At 38.4% G+C, this 21,237-nt stretch overlaps 1 protein-coding gene across 5 annotated transcripts in view; it reads left to right on the top strand.

Moving 5' to 3' along the window:
* Positions 1 to 21,237, top strand: part of KLHL29 (kelch like family member 29) — a 642,275-nt gene that overhangs the window by 49,668 nt on the left and 571,370 nt on the right. For 3 of the 5 annotated variants that reach the window (XM_072407482.1, XM_072407478.1, XM_072407481.1), the window contains exon 2: positions 17,818 to 17,972. The gene's annotated coding sequence lies outside the window, so the exon portion shown is untranslated. The remainder of the gene's footprint in view (positions 1 to 17,817; positions 17,973 to 21,237) is intronic. The other 2 variants (XM_072407479.1, XM_072407480.1) reach the window with 1 other exon arrangement.

Below are 21,237 nucleotides of genomic sequence, written 5' to 3'. Positions count from 1 at the left end.
AGTAGTCTCGCTGTAATTTAAAGCTGACATTTTTTATTTTATTTTGCTTACAAAAATCAAATTTTCGCTTATTTTGATAATGACATAAAAAATATGTAGAGTTGGCACTGCCTGGACAAAACTATGCAGATGGGTGCCAGAGTGGAAACTGCTTTACTTCCAGGACAGCTTACACCAGTGTTTCTTATCCAGGGTTCGTCCAGAGGTAGGTAGGGGTTCCATGAGCAATGAGCAATTTCTGTCCTCAGGTCAGTTTGTCAGATATAAATATTCTTTTTGGTTATCTGTGAGGGTGGCAGTCTTCCCACTGACCAGCAATGTAAGGGAGCATACTTGCCACTGACCACCACAGTAATTTACTGTAAGTTGTGGATATAGTAATTATAGCAGGGGTTCCCCAAAGACCTGAGGAATATTTCATGGGGTTATAAAACTTCGAGAGACACTGGCTTAGAGAAAGTAATGTTCATGTTGACCACGAGACATGTTAGGAAAACACACATGCTACTCTATCTAAATAGTTTGTATTTAGGAAATAGTTAAACGGAGGACCCAAAAACTGCTCTTACATAGGGGTCAGTTGTAAGCATAAACAAAACACGCTCACGAATCCTAATTTATTCCATTTGGAGTGTTACAAGTACATACAATATCAACCTGTTCTTTTTAGTAACACAAAACAAACAAGAATCAGTTGTAAAAAATGTTCAGGCATGCTAGAAAATAACTTTTCGACTAACGCCGGATTCTATCAGTACAAAGTGGAGTTATTGTTGGCACCAATATGGCCCACCTAAAAAAACGTAACCAATGGGCTCAGATTACTGTACAGGTCTTACACAGTAAGTGTTCTCTGTTGCACAGAAACATTCAAGCATTCAGCTTCGTCTCATTCATCTGTGTTCTGTCACCTGCTAAACGTTTCCCCACTAATTTGTAGGTCTCATGACAAAATTACTGTGCTGCATTTGGGGGTGTTAGCCTCCAAGTGAATATTGTGAAATTGCTCACATTCCTAAGGATTATATGATCCTGCTGCTATGCAAGTCGCCTTAGCATAAAAAATGCTGACCTGGTGCTTGCAGTGAGAAAGATTTATCTCCTCCATTCACAGCAATCTGATTGTGGTCCGTGGAATTGTCACCGTCGAGGAGCATTATTCTGTTCTGATTTGAAGTTCACCTTCATTATGTGTTGTACAAAGTTTTAAGTACATCTATAGATATATATCTATTTATTTTGTGTAGGTTTATGGATACAAATATGGGACCAATACAAGATTTAGCTCTCATCAATACTTATTTTGGAAATATACACCGATCAGCAAAACATTAAAACCACAGACTGGTTAAATAAGCGACATTTATAATCTCCTTACAGTGGCACTTGTCAACCGAAGTGATATATTAGGCAGCAAGTTAAGATCAAACTATTGAAGGTGATTGGAAGGTGTTGGAAGCAGGAACAATGGGCAAGCATAAGAATCTGAGCAGTTCTGACAAGGTCTGAATTGTAATAGCTAGACAACTGGGTCAGAAGAGCTATAAAACATTGGGTCTTGAGTAATTCAGTATTCAGTGCTTGGTAGCTACCAAAAGGGGTCCATGAAAGAATAATGTGTGATAGGGTCAGGGTCTTAGAAGGCACATTCATGTACATGGTGGGGGGGGAGGGATGAGCTACTTACTAGTGTAGTTTGCTGAAAAACATAAAACTAGCCATTAGAGAAAGGTGCCAGAACACACAATGCATAAAAGGGGCTTTATAGTTGCCATCCAGTCAGAGTGTCAATTCTGACCCCTGCCCACCAGCAACACTGCCTACATTAGTACCAGAGCTAAAGCATGGAGCAATAGCATATGCTTACCTGGTCTGCTGCATTAAGTTTCTAACTTTCTGAACTTTCTGGCTCTCACTGAAACTTGGCTTTCCTCTTCTGACTCTGCCTCTGCTGCTGCTCTCTCCTATGGAGGCCTGCACTTTACACATGTCATTTGCAATCCCTATTTAATGTACAGCGCTGCGTAATATGTTGGCGCTATATAAATCCTGTTTAATAATAATAATAATTAAGTTTCTAGATCCTTAAGATCATGGGTGCCCACACTTTTTTGGCTTGCAACCTACTTTTAAAATGACCAAGTCAAAATGATCTACTAACAGTAAAAGGTTGGACTCCTGCGCACGGTAGAGTTTATTTTGAAAGGCAGGGCTCCGTGATCTACTCGTGTTGCCTTTGCAATCTACCCATAGATCGGGATCCACCTGTTAGGCACATGAATGGCCTGGTACATGTTTGTCAAGCAACAGGTTGCATTATTGGAAAAGGGCAGACCGGTGAAAGGCAGTGTGACTTAAAGGATCTGCTCCGAAGTCTTGGTGCCATACATCAGGGGACACCTTTATTAGGTTTCAGTCGTGGCCTTCTGCAGACCATGGACACCTACTCCATGGTGGTTTTATTGTAGTGGCTAGGCACTGGTGAAATCACCCTGTTTTGATTTGCATATCCATAGTTTGACTTCAACGTCAATTTGTATTGGTCTTTGGCTGTGGACTTTTCAAGCCCCTAAACATTGTATTTTTTACCAAAATTGTGTGTGTAGTGAATGTGCAAATGTTCTATGTGCTGGTGAGTGAATTTACCAGGGAATTATCTCGTGAGGACTCAATTAGTTAGATCTGTGCAGTTGCTGTTGTGGTTTTAGGTGTTATTTTGGCCCATTTTGATAAGGTTTTGTAGTATGGAGAAAGAAAAGCTGCAACAACATCCAAAATTCACAGGTAGAGAACTTTTTCCCCTCTATTACTTTTTCTTACTGTTGTCTCTTTCTTTCTTTTTCTAGTTCTTTTGTGTACAATAATAATAATATCTACTAAAGATCACACTCAACAATCTCATCGCTGTTCAGCTTTAGAAAACTTTATATCATCAGGGGCTGCTAACATTGCACTACAGAACTACTTAGGAAATACAAATGACTAACTCAAGAACTAAATGTAAAGAATATATATGAACTTTTGAAGTATATAAGCACAGAAAGGTGGCAGCTCTTTGTATTATTTTCTATAGTTACAGTGTAGAGTTTTTACATTAAGTATAAAATTTTATTGGCATGGGTATTGTTTATTATACAGTGTTCTGGTATGTATAAGGTTGCAGACGTTACATACATCATAGATGCTTTTTACTTCTTAAGTTAATTTATAAAACCTGACTGCGGTCAAGTAAAGAATTTGCTGTAATGGAAACATTTGTGTGTGTTTGGGATGTTCATTGTGCGTGTTTATTTTTTTATCTATCTATATTTTATTATATATAGAGCTGGGTAATACATCGTCTCTATATAAATATACCATAATAGATTGTTTTCCTGGCATGGAACAAAGGCAGATGTAGGAGAATCCTACAGTGTGTCTTTAATACATGATTTTGTGTCATAGCTAGAATAAAGGGCCCTGGAAGGATAGTATATTATATTTACATATATACTGTATGGCCATAAAAAGCCCTTGAACATTTCTAATTTTTTCCATAATTTGTGTTGTTTTAACACCTTTAGCTTTGATTATGGCAAGGATTTTGATAAGCTTATGCATATCACAACATTTATTTCTATCCAGAGTTGTATTCATTTTTTGCCAAAATCTTGTGTTGATGGTGGGAGAGTTAGATCAATGTGTAAAGTCTTCTCCAGCTCATCCCTAAGATTCCCAATGGAGTTAAGGTCTGGACACTGTGTGAAAATTATATCTCAGGCTCCCTGAACCATTCTTTCACAATTTGAGCACAAGGAATCCTGGCATTGCTATCTTGTGCCAACAGGGAAAGAAAAATATATTGATGGAGGAACCTGATCATTTGGTACCTTTAGGTAGTCAGCTGACTTATTGTTTGGGCACATAATGTTACTGAACCTAGACTTGGCCAACTGAAGAAACCTCAGATCATAAAACTGCCCCCACAGACACACTGGATGATAACACTGCTCCCGCAGGCCGCCCAGATCATAATATTGCCCTGCAGGCACCCCAGTTCATAACACTGCCTTCACAGGCACCCCCGATCATAACACCGCCCCCACAGGCACCCTAGATCATAACACTGCCCTCACAGGCACCCCAGATTATAACACTTATCCAAAAAGGCACCCAGATTAAAACACTGCCCCCAAAAGCGTCCTAGATCAGTTTTCGCCAACCTTTCGGACACCACGGACCACTAAATTAATTTGTGTGCCATCTCAAAGGGGAAGGAACTTCCCCCAGAGTGACGTCATGATGCCAGAACCGACCCACTCTCCCATCACATGCCCAGACCTGCTTGCTAAACATCCTGGGGGGACAGTAGCGGAGGGCTGTGGACACAAAAACACACAAAAGTTGTGTCTATACAGGGGACATGATCAGCAGGGTCAGGAGAAGGAAGCAATACCAGTAAGTATAGTTTTTCTGCAGACCGCTGTCCTAGATCATAACAGTGCCCCTAGAGGAACTGCCAAAGAAACTGCCCCAAAGGCACCTTAAATCTTAACATTGCCCCCACAGGCTTAGGGGCTTTTTTTTTTTTTTTTTTAACACGGCAGTGTATTTATATCATATCCATGCAAATGTATTTTGCATGTCAGATGTCACACTTTTGCTTTAAATCTTATAAAAGAACAAAGTTCCATTCTCAGAAATTCCTTTTTCAATTACTTTACCTTGAAATCATAAAAATGTTATAGCTGTCAGAGAAATTCTTGCTTATTGTAACCAAGTGTCAAATGTTTCATTTTAGAGCATGTGCCCACACCATCGGAAAGTTGTACCTTGACCACAATGGTAATATGTGCAGCACTTGCAGACTCCATTTTGTGACATGCAGTGAGGGAGCGGAGTGCAATAACCATCAATCATTGCTTTGTTCTTTTCCGACTTTCTCTTAAAACATCTCTGTGCCGACCTGTGACATAAGGAAGGTTTCATGATGCCTCCAGTTATCAAATATACACCCAGAATTTCTTTTTAATCGAACCAATTTTTTGCTGAGTGTCAGAATCGATAGAATAGTAGTTCTATCACCCAGCGACCAGTGTAATGATCCTGGCGCTTATGACTTTCCCACAAAACTCCTGGGATGAGGTGCTGAATTCAGAGCTTTGTATGCATGGTCAGTGACGCTCTGCACGTATTTATTTTATTCATTTATAAAACTCATATTACAAAGGGCATTAAAGTGTTTAAACCACAGACCTTATAATTTATTGCTCATACGGCAATCAGACTTGAAATATTACAGGTATATGTTAAAGCAATACTGTCCCTGTTTTCTGCTGATCCAATGAAAACAGGTGTTTTATCTGATAAACGGTTTCTGTTTATTTAATTCAGGGATAAGGGGACCAGATTTTTCTCTTTTGCAGTTCAATAACACCTTCGGGTTTTTCCCTCCGCCATTTGGTGACTGGATGGGGGAAAGAGAAGCAGCAGATTGATGAGCTCATTCATGTCTGTTCCATTTTCCAATCAGAATGTTCATTACATGGCAGCACACCTGTTTGGCTTTTTGTGCTCCTCCAGCCCAAGTTCTATAAAAGCCTTAAACCGATAGCATGTGCTTTCCTCCAGTTCTACTTGTATCCAAACACATGGAATTCACACTGGTTTATTAAAAATTCTTGTTTATCATCTGAAAGAACGTGATTCACATGGCAAGTACATTGTAAGAGTAGGCAAGGCAAACCATGAGTCCAAGACATCCCTGTCCTCCCACTACAGCAAGCAGGGAAATAATTATGTGGCCAACTACTAATGTGCTTTTACATGACCGATGAGGCTAGGTGAAGTGAATTCATAACAGTCACCAGTTGTACCCCAGTCTTGTGGGCAGGCTTAGTCCAGCCTTCGTATCGAGCTCCGGTTCTTGGTACTGCCCACTGCCACCCCATTCATTCTTTAGGTGATTGCCGTAGAGAAAAGCTTCTCATAGCATTACCTCCGAGGTAGTGGTCCACTAGCATGACGAAACATTAAATGCACTGCAACCTCATAGCCAGTCTGAACAAAGCCCTAGAATGGAACCCAAAGCCCTGTATTTGGAGAATTGGGTGGAGATATCTAAATGAGCACTGCATTCTATGAAAACATAATATTAGTCTTGTATTGTAAGAAAATACATTTTTAATGTGGTTATGTATGCTTGGAGTTCAGATTCAACGATGTTTAGCTGTAAAAAAATATAATAATAAAATAAAATAATTGGGAGATTCCTTTAGGTTTTGAATTGTACTTGCTGCATCTTGTTGTCAAAGTGCATGTCCAGCCAAACTTTTTCTCTAAGTTTTGTAAAGAGTGGGGAAGGCCTAGGACAGTTGTCCGGATTTCACTGGTCTTCCTGTGCATGTTAGAAGGATTTTCTGTCCTGCTGAAAACATTTAACCAGGCAGAAAGTGAGCAGAACTCTCCAAAAGCAACAGGCTCCAATATAATCAAAAGTAGTTGAAGGCAAACCATCAGTAGGATAGAATATGAGGGACAAATCGCTCATCCATGGATAGCAGTAAAAGCCAGGCTAGTCATTTCCCAAAAGTTGTTGGCATGATATTTACTTTGAGTTAAACTTAGTGATGGTTTGATGTATTTAGTGATTGGAGCCGCTTCTCGTTTTTAAAGCCTCCCTTTAATTTATCTCCTGTCAGTCTGGGGACCGGTAACCTAGTTTATCAGCAGTCAGAACCCAGAGCTGTGCTTGGCAGTGGCAATGTGATAAAGTTCTTTGTGTAAAGGTTATGTAATCCCTGTGACCACAGAGGTAGCACCTGGGCCCACATCTGCGCTAATCGTGTTTCCTGACTGTACTTGCTGGAGATTAGACCTTGAAAGACCTCTAAAGATGGCATGTACTGTACCTGTTCAGTTCAGCACCCTGGAGAGAGGCCAGATGAGGCTTAAGGTAAAGCTCATGAAGAGGACAAAACTCCAAACAGAAGAAAAACTGAGCAATTTACAACTGTCATAGAAATACAGACTGCGGGATTTATTTATTGTACTATATCAATTCATTCCTCTGGTCTCAAATGGTGAAGAGTGAAACAAGATTGCCTTTGGAAGGTTGAGAATCATCATTGTTCTTTTCATTGCCACACTGCTTTCACACCAAAGTGTCCTTATTTTGTAGGCTTATTTAAAAAAATGACGAAAAGGAACAACCAAATGATGACGACACTTAATTGGTAAATACTGTTGGCCAACATCTTTTTATAACTTATGGTTCTGAAACGAAAATCTTTTTTTTACCCTTAGTTCTCATAGTTCACATATATTAAACTTGTGCTTTGCCCATGCTTCAGAGGTGAAGTTATTTGTCTTGTACTTCTAGGTATAAATAGCATGTGACTGCTTTTTGCAAGGTGCGACCAAATGATAGGGAACTGCACTGTTATGTCAGGGCAGGAAAAAGGGGTCTTAGCCCTGTTTAAGTTCTGGAGCTTACTGAGAGCCCCTTTCCATTTCTAACATAGGTGGATGGAGCAGAAAGAAGCAGATGGCAGGTGACTGTGGGCATTTATGTGACCCATTGTTTTACCCTACATGGGCAGTAGTAGTTTCACTTTAAGGAGATATCTTTGATTTCGATCCTAGAGACCTATTTGCATTATAAGAATCCTCCTACCTTTTTCTTGCCATGAGCAGGTCATGAAAGTCACTCAGTGCTTTTCTGGTATGGTAACAAACTGTTGACAATTTTAGGTTTGTTATACACTGAGCACTAGGTTGCACAGAACTTTTCAAAAGTACAGCAGCTGCAACACACCTACAAAGTACTGAATAAAATGAATCTTTAGTATTTATTCACAAGTATTTTTTTTTTTTTAGAAAAGCTCTGGTTTAGTGGTGGTTAACTTACATTACATAAAGCATTGGTCTCCAACCTTTTGCACTACGCGGACCACTAAATGCAGACTCCGGAGCGCGCAAGGGGAAGAATGTTCTCATAGGAGGGACATCATGATGCTAGAACCCACCCAGTTGTGTCTCTGAACACTTCCTGAGCTTGTGATGTCTCTGAAAGATGTGGTCCGCAGCTCTGGCCGTTGCGCCCCCCCAAGCAGGGTCCTTTTCCTTGTGGGACGTGAACCGAGGGTTGGGGACCTCTGATATAAAGGACCTCAGGGGTGATTCCTGACATTTGTAAATATTCTCTTTAATCTTCAGTAAATATATTGCTACATAAAGCTATCCAAGAATGTCTTGGCATTCACCAGTAGATGTTCAAGGACTAAAAACATGCAACATGAGATAGTGAGGGACTTCAGATGTGGTGGTCAGAAACTGTGAACATGCTGGAAACTAAAAGATGGACTTTTGTATTGCTTTAAATAATTTACATTCATGTATGTTATTATGTTGTGGATGATTATGGCTTAGATTTGTTGTATTTGCACTTTCAGTAGTATATTGTTGTATTTTTGAATTTGCCCATTTTAAAACCTAATCAAGAGTCATAGTAATCTTTCGTATATTTAAATAAGATAAATATTTAAACATTTATTTTAAAATAATGATTGTATCCATTTGGCAGCCTGTAAAAAGAAATTTGAGCAGGATATTTATTATAACATTGTACAAAATAAAAGCATTGTACGTTCTCAAAAAATGAGATCAAAATTATATAGTTACGCAAATTAGTGAAAGCGTAACTGTCAAGTTAATGGATGCCTACCAAGACTGCTTAACTTGTTATGAGCCCCTAAGTAACTGCCGCTGGTCACAAAAGGGTTTATTAAAAAAAAAAAAAAAAAAAAAAGCTTAGGTAATTAGACCTGTGTTCTCCTTTAACATTATGCCAAGGAGAGTTGGAAGTGCTCTGTCATTAAAGCAGCACTGATGAAAGAAAACAGACTTGGCTGTGTCCAGCCTTCAGTTTCCTAACAATTGCGTGGTGGTAATTCATCGCCGTGTATTCCTGAACGGAATAACTAAGCTGCCACTCCAGTTAAGTGATAAATGACAGTTCTCACTTGTAGCACAGATTCCAGCCATTGCTGTTTTCATAAATGGCATAATAAATAGCACGCGGTCTGGTACGTGCCCGGTGATTTATGGCATGGCATTGTGCACGGCACAGCTCTGCCTGTGCTCTATACAGGGGGCACTTTTATCATCCTGCCCATGCAGGCCCTCTTACATACAGCCAGTCATTTTTTTTTCTCCTTCATCACCAGCTGCCTTAAGAGGGAAGGTAATGTTGTGTAGCTCAGATTTAATGTGCAGTAATAGAACAAGATTTACATTTCACACAACACTTGCCGGCAAGGCCTGATGTGCCAAATAAAGTTTTTAAAGGAAAAGTCCAGACTTGGCTTCTTACTTAAGCTGTAAGACTGTTAAACGGGATTCATCTACCTCAGCAACATCTCAATCAGTTCACCTTCTCTTGAACATTATATATTTCAGCGAGAAGCCTAGATTTTGGTTACAGCTGGACTCCATCATGGACAGTGGTGGGGATAGACACCAACACCACAAGGAGAACCCTGACTGCAATTCATGATCAGAGATTATTGAATCCCAGATGTCCACAATGGAGTTAGCTCAAAGTATATCTAGGTGCTACTGCAAGACTTAGGCTGTGTACACACTTGCAATAATTATCATTGAACATGAACGACTAACGACCGTTCATCTGATAATCGTTAAAAAAAAAGTTGCACAGTGATGCCAACAAACAAGGATTGTCACTGGAAACTAACGACAATCCCGGTGGATCAGATTGCGCGATGATGGTTTGCTATCTATTGTGTGTACGGTCGTTCAGTGATCATAGATGGTTCTGCAGTACACTTTCTCCTTTACATGTAACTTCCTGGATCGTTCAAACGATCGTATCTATCGTGTGTACACTATTGGTGGATTATAATTGAACGATCGTATCGTTACAGCATGTACATAATTGTGCACAATACGATCGTTCAAATATAATCGTACATAATCGTTATTTGTTCGTTTAACGACAATAATTGCACGTGTGTACCTAGATTTACTACTGCAGGAATGCTATGTTAAAATAAAGCCTAATGGAGCCATAAAGGACTCTTTTGTTCCAGAGTTTATATGAATTTCATTTAAAGCAGACTTTCCGCTAAAATAAAACTTCCCATTACACTGGCCAGGTCCACTCCTTTTCCTAAATCAACTCCTATAAGTAGGTGAAAAATGTGCCCCTAAATGGTAAAGTTAGAATGCTACTTAGCTTACCCATGTCTGCAACACTGGGCACAACATTACTGTCCTACCTGCAAGATTTGGGAGAATTGAAGAGCAGGGGAAATCTTGCAAGAATAAATCACACTCCATTGCAAAAGTGTTTTTTTTGCATGATTTCACCTGCTCTGCTTCCATGGGCCCCTTTCTAGCCAGGCGATGATGCCATAACTGCCTAGGAAGGGCAGACTGCAAGATGGGGGTAAGGTGAGTGTTATTTGACCCAACTACTTATAATTGGTGATTTGGGAATGTCTGTGAGTGTAGGGGGAAGGAGGCACATCCAGTATAAGCCATTTATCCATTTTTTATGAAAGGTCTGATTTGATGTTTTTTAACACTAATGTCTACTTTAAAAAAAAATCAAGCACTTAAATGTGTTTTAGCAATGCATTGCAACACACGCTAACGTGTACACTCTTGAGTAAACAAGCCCTAAAGGAGGGAGGGCATAACAAATGATTCCGAGTGTCTGCTTTAGGAGATCAGTTAATCTGCATAGTCCTCCCAGCTTGAGAAACCGAGACTACATTAATAATAGGACTGCTAGACAGCTCTGTCATTAGAAACCATGGAAACATTTGTGTTCTGACTAGAGTTATTGTTTAATGTCCTTTAGCCAAGAGCGAGGGGGGAAAAAAAGGACTTGTAAATAATTGATAATATAGCTCATAAAACTTCAGATTAATTTAAATATTTAGCAACTGCCAAGATCAAATTAAATTGTAAAGAGTCACTTATTACTCCTGAATTTATACCCTTCATTCCTATAAACGTTTGTAAGGCCGTGTCGTTGGTTATGAAATGTTAGTCATCGGTGCATCAATGCAAGTCATATTTTTTTTTTATCGTACATTGTCCAAAAATGGGTATTTTTTAAAGGAGAAATTGGTCATTTGATCTAAAGGTTGGGCTAACATTATAGTGGGTAATATAGGACTTTATCCATGTTTGTCTTTGTTCTTCATCATTCTTCCTTCTATGTTAGCCTATGGAAACATTTACCCCATCCAGTAGAAGTCAAAAGAACCTTCCACCAGTGCACAGTGTATGACCGGGCTTAAAAATCAGACCAGTGTGATCTCCTTAGTCATTACTGAACACCAAATCTGCATTTATAGTGACCCAGGCACCACATGGTCACTTTTACAAAGATGTTTACCTCTAAAAGAAGCCTTTATACGTTTATGTTCTTGGTGACCAATCTATCTGCCACATATCCACTCTTCAGCTGCTGCAAATGTTGGACCGTCGGATGAGTCAAATACTTGTTCTCCCTGCTGTCTGTTGTGGTACCTTCCAACATCCATTTGATCCAATACTAACACATGAGACCATGGATGGAACTAAAGGGTTGGGGGGGGGGGGGGGGAGTGCAGTGGCAGGAAAGTGGAGACTTGGTGGCTTTTCAAAACTGACCTGCCGGAAAGGTAAATATATAAATGCTTTTAATACAGATAACTTATTTTGTAAACGTGATCATGTGGTGGCACAGTTGCTTTGAAGCTAATCCTAAAAATTAGCTAATTATGTTTAAACAAAAGGATCTAAATGCTATTTTTGGCCACTGAAAGCCAGTGACTCTTCAGTACTGAGTCCTCTATGTTGTCTTGTGTCCACATCACTGTCTACATGATGTTATTGGTGGTAGGGTCAGGATAAGGATACTAGTCTGTGTGGTGGACCAGACCAGTGTGCACATCTGCATCAACGAAAAAGGGGTTGTCCAAAAATAGGTTTCAAAGCATTTCTTTAATTTTTTAAAATTAGTTGGGAAGGGTTACATCAACACCTTTCATGTTTCTATTGCTACCTCCGTCACAGATTTTTACCATACCCACTGGGATTTAAAATATTGGAGAATACAAAATTTGACTGTATAATTTAATCACAGCTGGGAAAGGAGCAAGCACAACAAACTCATTACAGGTGGAAAATGTTAAAACCATAATTTTGGGCTTTGAGTTGCTTTAAATGGGTCAAACAATGACCTTGTAAGCAGTTCCAAGTTGCCTTTGCTTGCCTTACAAGGCTAGTCTGGATGATAAATTACAACAGAATTTCCAAAAAAGGAAACTAGAATACCACGTGCGTTAAAATAACCTATTTTTCCCCCAGAAGTAAAGATGAATTTATCCTTTCTCTTTATTTGTGGCTGCAAAAGCTCCATTTGTCATGTTTGCCTTTTTTTTCATAGGTAGCATTTTTCTTCTTAGAGGAAAAAAACAAACCTGACATATGTTGATTATGACACGAGCAGACATTGCTTGGTAAAGTGGATTCAAATTGGGTGTAGGACATTGGACCTTATGTCTAAATTCAGTAATGGTGGGCACGATTCCATCCCTGAGCAGGGGTTTATTGTAAATCAGCTGCCCCTAGCGATAGGCAAATGTTGTCCATGCACTGTAGAACCAAAAAAAATGATGAATATCTCCCAAATATTTGTTGTCTGTTACCACCATACATCCATCTCCCTGCCATGTTCTTTTCTTGATGTTTCTTTTGACCACAAATAGAATGAAGTGCTCTTCCCACCAAGATACCATATTAATGGGTGGAATAGGAGGCTCCCTAATCTTGCAAAGTACTGCAATTATTGGTCTAAGTTTGATCGATATATCAATCATACATCTATTTGAAATGCCCTATTTTCCAATAGATTTGCATTAGATGTGAAGATGATATAAAATCTATTAGAAATACCCAAATGACAAATTATTTCTATTCAAGTAGTATTTCTACTACTTGATCCTGAATAAATGAAAAAAAAAAATGTAAAGAACTTGGAGGTCAGTGACACAAGCAGGTCAGCCCAAAAGCCATGCATGGGTTTGCCAAAGATGTCATGGCTGTGCCAGGGATGAAATATGACTAAAAAAATAAAGTATCGAACCCATTTCACGCAAATAAGACAGATTGTAGAGTTTGTCTTTTAGGAAGTAGCGCTGTCTACATAGTAAGTTCAACAAAAAATGGAAAAAGGTAAAAGTTTGTAATAAAAAGGCAATTCTTTTTCATGCAATGTTCTGCAAACATTTAAATCTCAATGTCTGGTATATGGTGATAGGGCAGACAGTTGTTTTGTTATACTGTATATTCCTGTATATTACTGTTATTCCACAAAATCCATTCACCTGGGCTATATATCTATTTTATTTTATGACCCTTGTGAAATCACAGATATCCCTCATTTTGTACTTTGACATATCTTTTGTAATTACTTCCCGGGACCTTGTATTTCATTTTGCCATGTTTTCAACATTATTAGGTAAAAAGAAAGAAGTTATATTTTCAATTTTTGCCAATGGTAAAAGGGTTCCCTGAAAAAAAAAATGAACACCTCCAAGTTAAAACAGGCTTATAGTTGCAAGCTGATTGAGCTCTCGGTTGAAGGTGTTGTCAGCAGAACAACCTCTTCCACTCATGTTTGTACAGAATTGTAGATTTTATTTGGTTTCTTTTTAGATTGGTTACATGTATATGAGAGGGACTTTAATATGACCTAATTTGCAAATTATTGGTAATATAGTTGCTAGTATCATTTTTAGAAGTTTCATAAAATTGAGTGACTTCTTTAGACCTAAATAAGTGACCTAAATTTAGACCTTGTAAAAAAGGTTTGTATCATTTGCTGCTTTCAAGCAGTTTTAGTGAAACTGACTGCATTTTTCGTCATTAAACCTGGCATTTTAAATATGAAAAATAACCTTCCTATGCACTGAACCCACCACTGTCTACAATGATATTCAGTGAAAAAGGCTAACTTCCTCACCACGTTTTTCATTGTTTGCTCAGATTCTGCACGACACGCTTCTTGATCTCCCTGAACTGCATCACCCTCCAAACACCATTGAGTGAACTGGTACATTTTACTAGAACTGGCACAGTAAGTGCAGTATTCACACATAAACAGTGGTGATAGGGTAAAATGAGCAAATAAAATAGAAGTACAGTCTGGCATAACATACAATAAAATCCTGTAAGCCAAATGCTTGTTAGCCATTTAGTTCTCCTACTTGCCTTTAGATCAAATCCGACTTACCTCTTGCTGACTGAGCCTCTGTCAATACATGAAACATAGTAGTAATAATGGTGTGGCAAATCTATAGGAGCAAAGAAGAAATTTTGAATTAGGTTCTGTTTTAAGCATTAGGAAAGCCGCAAATGTAAACTAGGCTTTAATCAAACAAGGGATGAAATAAGTCATGTGGCTCTCGAGCTGTCTAACCAGGTCCCACATTGTATGAATTCATTCATCCATTTTGTTTTTTTGTTGTTTGCTGTAAATAATATAGACAATAAAACACACGCAGTGCAGTATTGTGTAGTAAATTCAGAATATTAAAGTTTCCTCTTAGAAGCTTCCAATACAATGATAATGTCGGCTTTGACCATTATGGTAAATGCACAATGTGAAGGAGTTCCCTGGGGATGAAAAATAACTTAAAATTCTCAAGTAAAAGAGAGATAGTAAAGGAGAGTAAATACACTCCACATCTATGTGCACTTTCATACATATATTATGCATTCCTCATTTATAGTGAATGAGCTGCGTGTTTCTGCAAGTCGCTAATCTTCACAGTAAATCTTATATGGTTTATAAAACGTCAAACAATGGGTTGTTTAGCTGACTGCTGGGGTTAATCACTAGCAAAGAGCCAAGCCATGGATGAAGTAAAAGATCCTAGAAGGACTCTATATCTGAATAATGAAATAATAATTTTTAATTGATACGTAGTGTAAAGGTTGCTTTTCTACTTGTGTATCTGAATGTAAATCTGTACGTAATCATGTAATTAGAGTGTATCTATAGAAAAAGCTCTTCTAGAATCGCCAGACTATTTTTATTTTTCAGCTACATGTCATCTATTGAACAGGCATGCTTTAACGCTTTAATATCCTCTTTTAGAAAATTGGCACCAAAACCGGTATCCCTATTTGCCTTCAACTTTTTGTTTGGTGACAACTAAAAAACTGTGGTTTTGCATTACTTTCTGTCTCAATGACAAAAATCAACAGAACAAATGGTGGTGAATCCCCCCCACCCCCCCACAGGGAAAACAGAAACAAGAATACTGAGAGTCTATTCATTACTCTAGGATTCTCTCCAGGCCCTTCCAGCCGGGTGCACTGCCCAGCACTTTTTAGTAACTCCCCAGCTGCTTTGGGTGATTAATGAAAAGTTGGCTTACTATACAGGAGCAGCCACCTGCCTGCTCCTCCTTCCCACCAAGCTTTAAAAAATTTCAGGGGAGAATACTGTACTCTGTTCAAAACCATAAAAGAACAGGTTTGGGTTATACATACACATAAACTTCTAGTTCTGAATTTGAACAAAATTACACTCTGTTTCACTGTTTGTTGTGAAAAATACAATCTCTCTTTGGTGAAACCATAAAGGTTAACAAAGGTGCTGCATTTATAGGCTTTTGCTAACTTTTAGAGTTTCTCTGCTCATTCATGTCTATGAGAATGAAGTAGCAGTGTGAATCAAGACCAATAAACCTTGAAAAAAGTTGGAACAATCTCAAAATATTGTATGATGTCAGATGGACATATGCCTAATAAAGCCTGTTGACAATGGTCCCATTACAGACCTCAACAAACTATACTAGACTAAGTTATAGTTAGTAATATACTAGACCAGGGGTGCCCACACTTTTTTGGCTTGCGAGCTACTTTTAAAATGACCAAGTCAAAATGATCTACCAACAATTATTATTATTATTATTATTATTATTAAACAGGATTTATATAGCGCCAACATATTACGCAGCGCTGTACATTAAATAGGGATTGCAAATACAGGGCTGAGATTTGGCAGAATGGGAGACGTACCATATACAATATCAGATGAGGGTTGCAGGGGAAACCAACAATAAAAACTTGGACTTAATAACTCCTGTGCGCGGTAGAGTTTATATCGAAAGGTAGGGCTCCGCGGTCTACTCGCGTTGCCTTTGTGATCTACTGGTAGATCGCGATCCACCTATTGGGCACCCCTGTACTAGACAATACCGGGGTATAAACAATTTTTAGTCCCTTCCACTTCTGCACTGGTACAGTTGAACGGCCAGGAGTGGAGGAAAGTTCTTATTGGAGTGAAGGCTTACAGGTCCATATGGTCACATCCAGTTTTTACACATTGTTTCTTTTTGAACCTAAAATACAGAACAGCCCTACTTAAATTAAGAACTTTTAAAGCAATGCAGTTGTAAGGGAACAGCTAGCGAGCACAGCTTGCTAAGATTTGTAGCTCCTAACTACTATTATGCTCTTTACCTATCGCTAGCCTTTTATGAAAGGCTTCACTTGACTAAGAAACGTGTCTGTGAGTCTCGGCACAGCGGGTAAAACGTGAGCCGAGGCTACTGTAGTGACCAGACTGGTATAAGCCGGCAGTTATTATGCCTTCTCACAGCCTGCACCCTCTGAGTGACACGCTGCTCAAGAAACGGCATTAGCTGCAAGGTAGCGGGAATCTTCTGACTGATACATTTATGAGTTTTTTGATTTCAAAGGATATTGTGTTCTGGCTGCCTCTGAATTTTAAAATGAAGGAAATGGACATTTACTGGGTAGTGCAGGTCTGGGAAACAAAAAAATATATCTCAAGTTGAAGAAATAATAAATGACTGCAAGTTTAGAGCCTTTTATTCATTTTTTAGAGGCTGGAAATGGGTCAGCATATTCCAATGAATAGTTTTCTGTTAAATTAGATTCAGTGCAGTCTGTGCAACATTGAGGACCACTCACGGCCCATGTTAGAGAAGAACCTAGTTATGTGACCACACAGTCTCATGTTTTTTAGTTATGAATTATTAAAATTACCAAAACTTTAGGAGGGGGGTTCTGCCCAACCTGGACTTTATGGAAATTTATGGAATGTGTTTCCTGCTCTTTATTATTTGGTTGTTTTTTTTTAACACATACCTCTTAGATCTCTATGACTGAAAAATGGAAATTCTAGATACACTATACAGGCATCCAGAAATATGCTTGTGCAGAATTCTCACCAGAAATGTTTTAGACTGGGTGGGAAGAAGCTGTAGGCGGGTGGTGATCTCCTGTATTGTGACCCAACTTTCTAGTAACTACCCAAAAACAGCCGGGCGGTTACTGAAAAGTTCCGCGTGGTGTTCCCGGCTAAAAGGCACTGGAATGAACGCTGTTGTACAATATATTCATGCAGAATGGAAATTGCCAACGTTGGCTGCAGACATAAACAAAACAGTAAAATACACAAAACTTCTTTCTAAATCCAGATCATAAAACAGCATGATAGTGCTGAGCAATATGTTGTGTTGAAAATAGGAAAAAAACGAAGTTATCAAATGCAAAAAAATAATCCCCAGCAATTATTTTAGGAAAGCTTGGCCAGGAGATGGTTGGTCAGGGTAATTAGGACCTAATATTCCCCAATGCAACCATAAATGTCTAGATTGGAAGAATATTCTCTAATGCCTTAAGGCAACGTAAATAGAATTTATGCTTAGCCCTTTTAGTGCAAATCAATAGGTTCGTCCTAATCTTACTTACTGACCATTTCTCTCTTGTTGTTTCTTTCAGTGCCAGGAATTTAAGGGAATACCCACTACTTCCAAGCATGGAGAAGCATGTGATCAACTCATTGTAAAAGCAAGTTTCTGGAGTCGTAGCTCGCACAGGGCAATCTCTCACTTCCGGTGTCTGAGCAGTGCAGCTGAGGAATAACAATAAGGTTGGTAAGTGCTACAGGAAAAGTCTGCATTTTGATTCACTGTAAGCATTTTAATATGTGATGGAGCGATTAAAAAATTCTGAATAACAACTGGAACTGGTGGAACACAACGGTTTTCCTTTGAAGAAAGGTACATTTAGTATTTTGGATTTTGTCAACTCTTTACTTATATATTTGTATATTCCCAGCCAAAATTCTTTTCTATAGTCTTAAGTGTTTACTGATTTTGGCGACTCCATTGGGGAAGTGTCCCATGGCTTTCTATCCTGGCAAGAACATTGGTGAGAATATATCTTAGAAGTGCACAGGCAGTAGGGTAGATTCTTTTCTTGCAGTACAGTGGGGAAGACTGTCACCAGGACAGAGAATGAGGAGAAATGACTTCACTGAGATCTCAGAGAGCAGTAAAACTCAGTATGGTGGAGAAAATGAGGAGCATTGGACTACTTAGTGGCATGTGGATGTTACTTTTACTCCGAGGGATCCTAAAAGATGGCCCATGTGGAATCCCTATGGAAAGAAATATAAAATAGATATACCTGGTAAAATTCATATGGGCTCTGTTTATGTTCACTGTGCCAACATGTTTCGAAGACATCAGGGATTCCTCTTCATGTGGAATGGAAAAAAAGGATTAAAGTCTCAAATGGAATGAGGGATTATGGAAAAAAATATCTGCTGTTTATATTCCCTGTTTTAGCTTTTTATGGCAGTAAGTTCTGACATGAATTTTAATCCTCCAAAATAAAGTTTTATCTGGAACTAACAAACCTCTGGTTTGGCTTACATAGAAGTTAGGGTTTTAATTTAAAACTGTAAAACCAAAGATTTTTCAAACTGTAGGCCCATTGGATTTCGGTAGCTAATTTAAATGGTCATTGGGGCTGTTACCCACTGAACATAAGTAGATTCTTTGCAGCACTGAAATGTGGAATCTGCTTTGTTGCAACACACAACTGCCCCCGTTTTGCTGCAGTAGTCTTTGTGGTCCAGTTTGTATTACTCAGCCAATCTTCAAGCTGTCCATTAGAATTGAACATCATTAGTGGGGTTTAGTTTGTTTGTTGAGTTTAACTTCTTTTACTGACCTTCCATGACATGCACAAAAAAATCAATCAAATATAAATCAAAATTGGTTGTAGAAAGTTTATCAGGTTTAATAAAACATTGTGTGTTGCCATGCAGTAAGAAAAGGCAGGGCATTCATTTGAATAGGCTCCTACGGAACACCAGCCAATGAATGGAAGTGCATGCATTGTGGCGTGCATAGGGATCCACAACAGGATTAAACACTGCATTTGCATCAGTAATTATCCTGTTGTCTTTCTGCCCGGGTAGAAGCTGGGCTCATTATGCTACATGATATACAATCTGCAAGGCATAAGTAAAATTGGATGCACATACCAAAAAAACAATAGATTCTGCATTAATATGCGCCTTGCATTAAATTGCAAATTACTCCTATTACTTAAGCCTCCTCTGCTCCATCTCAAATCACTGCATTAAAATGAAAAAAGTTAAAAATATACTTACTTGTCCCAAGCTCCTGAATTAACAGATTGCTTCCAGCAAGTTGCTCGGAATGATGAGGATGAGAACATGCTCCTGAATTGTGCTAATCCGTTTTCATACAAGCATTGGGATACTCAGCACTCCCAGGATCTCTCTTTTTTGTAGCATTAACTCTATCCATTTCAGAATCTGGGTGTAAGATAAGTACATTCAGTAAAAAAAGGAAGCACGTCCAATAAAAATATTGTTGCCTATCCAACATTTTTGAACAAGCAAACATTAGGTCTAATTTATATAGTGTCTGCAAATAAACACAAGGAAATCTGGTCTTTTCGAGCATTTATCCAATGTGAATATCAATAAATGTATTAGTAAACTTTGGAAACAAAAAATACACATTTGGCCTTAAAAGCTGGTATTGACCTCTTTAGCAAAAAATACTGTTTGTTGGTGTTTTGAATAACTACCTACCAGTCTCAGAGACGACAGTAACATTTTTAACCATTTAGAATTAAAAAAATTCCTGCACATGGAATATGCTTATGGCTTTCCATACCATGATAACACATGTGAATTATCCTTTATAAATTCAACATTTTAAAGTGATTGAGATCAGGGCTTTGTCTAGGCTGTTCTGCTTTTTTCTTATTCCTTGATGATTTGCTGGTATGTTTCCTATCAATATTATTTTGAAAGATCTGGTTCAGCTTTAACTTTGGGATCTCATCAAGAACATGTTTTCATGATGTAGAATGCATAACTGGCTTTAAGTTACCTGGAGCCAAAACAGTTCCTCTACTACTATGTTATTTTTAGTCATTTTCCAGAATTGTTGTCCTTGGTTTATGCCAAACATCTTCTGTTACTGTGGATAACTAACTCTTATCTTTGATTCAGTTCACAACACATTTGCCTAAATGTTAAGTAGAAAATTTAAATTTTCCTTTAATGGTACATTTGTACAGCAAATACTTTTTTTTAATGCAGGTTAAATCTATTTCTGTTTCTAGATTCAAGCAATTTTATTTCAGTAACTTCCTGAGATGAAATTTTAGGGGTTTTTTTTAACATCAGCATGGTAGTTATTGGGCTGAATTTGATGGGTCCGTAGGTGTCTGAAAAATTATCTTTATTTTACATTAAGAGGAACCAAACTGGATTGTGATGTTATGTAAGTTAATCAATCATTAACTCCTAGTTCCACTACTTCAAATTTCAAAGCAACAGTAGTTATTCCCCCCACCCCTGGTTGAGTTGTTTTAGGAACACCAAATCAAATATTATTTACAAAGTAATAAAAAAAAATTTTAATCTGTTAATCACAATTTACCTTAAAACATACTAAACAAAACTCTAAAAATATGTTGTTCTTTTGATATATAGGTGCAAATGTTTGAACTAAAGACACCTGTGTGTGTATCTTGGCTTCATCCCAAGATTGCTCAACCTTGTATTAATGGTGACATGTTTCGCAGAAACACTGCTTCATCAGACCATTGAATCAGGCCATACATATTCCAGTGTCCTCCCCAGACCCTTTTAGCTAGGTGCACCACCCAGCACTTTTCAGCAACCACCTGGCTGTTTTTGGGTGGTTACTGATGAGTTGGGTCACAGGGGTCATCACCCACCCAGCTTAAAAAAATTCTGGGTTTAGCACTGTAATATATCAGCTGTATACTCATATGCATCCATGGAGAGTGTTAGAGAGATTTTGACCTTGACATGGTAACACCACACATGTCCATGTCAAGAAA

The sequence above is a fragment of the Pyxicephalus adspersus genome, chromosome 4, assembly GCF_032062135.1.
Source record: "Pyxicephalus adspersus chromosome 4, UCB_Pads_2.0, whole genome shotgun sequence".
Classification (NCBI taxonomy): domain Eukaryota; kingdom Metazoa; phylum Chordata; class Amphibia; order Anura; family Pyxicephalidae; genus Pyxicephalus; species Pyxicephalus adspersus.
Note: the sequence above shows the minus strand (reverse complement) of the source record. Positions and strands in the feature narration are given on the sequence as shown.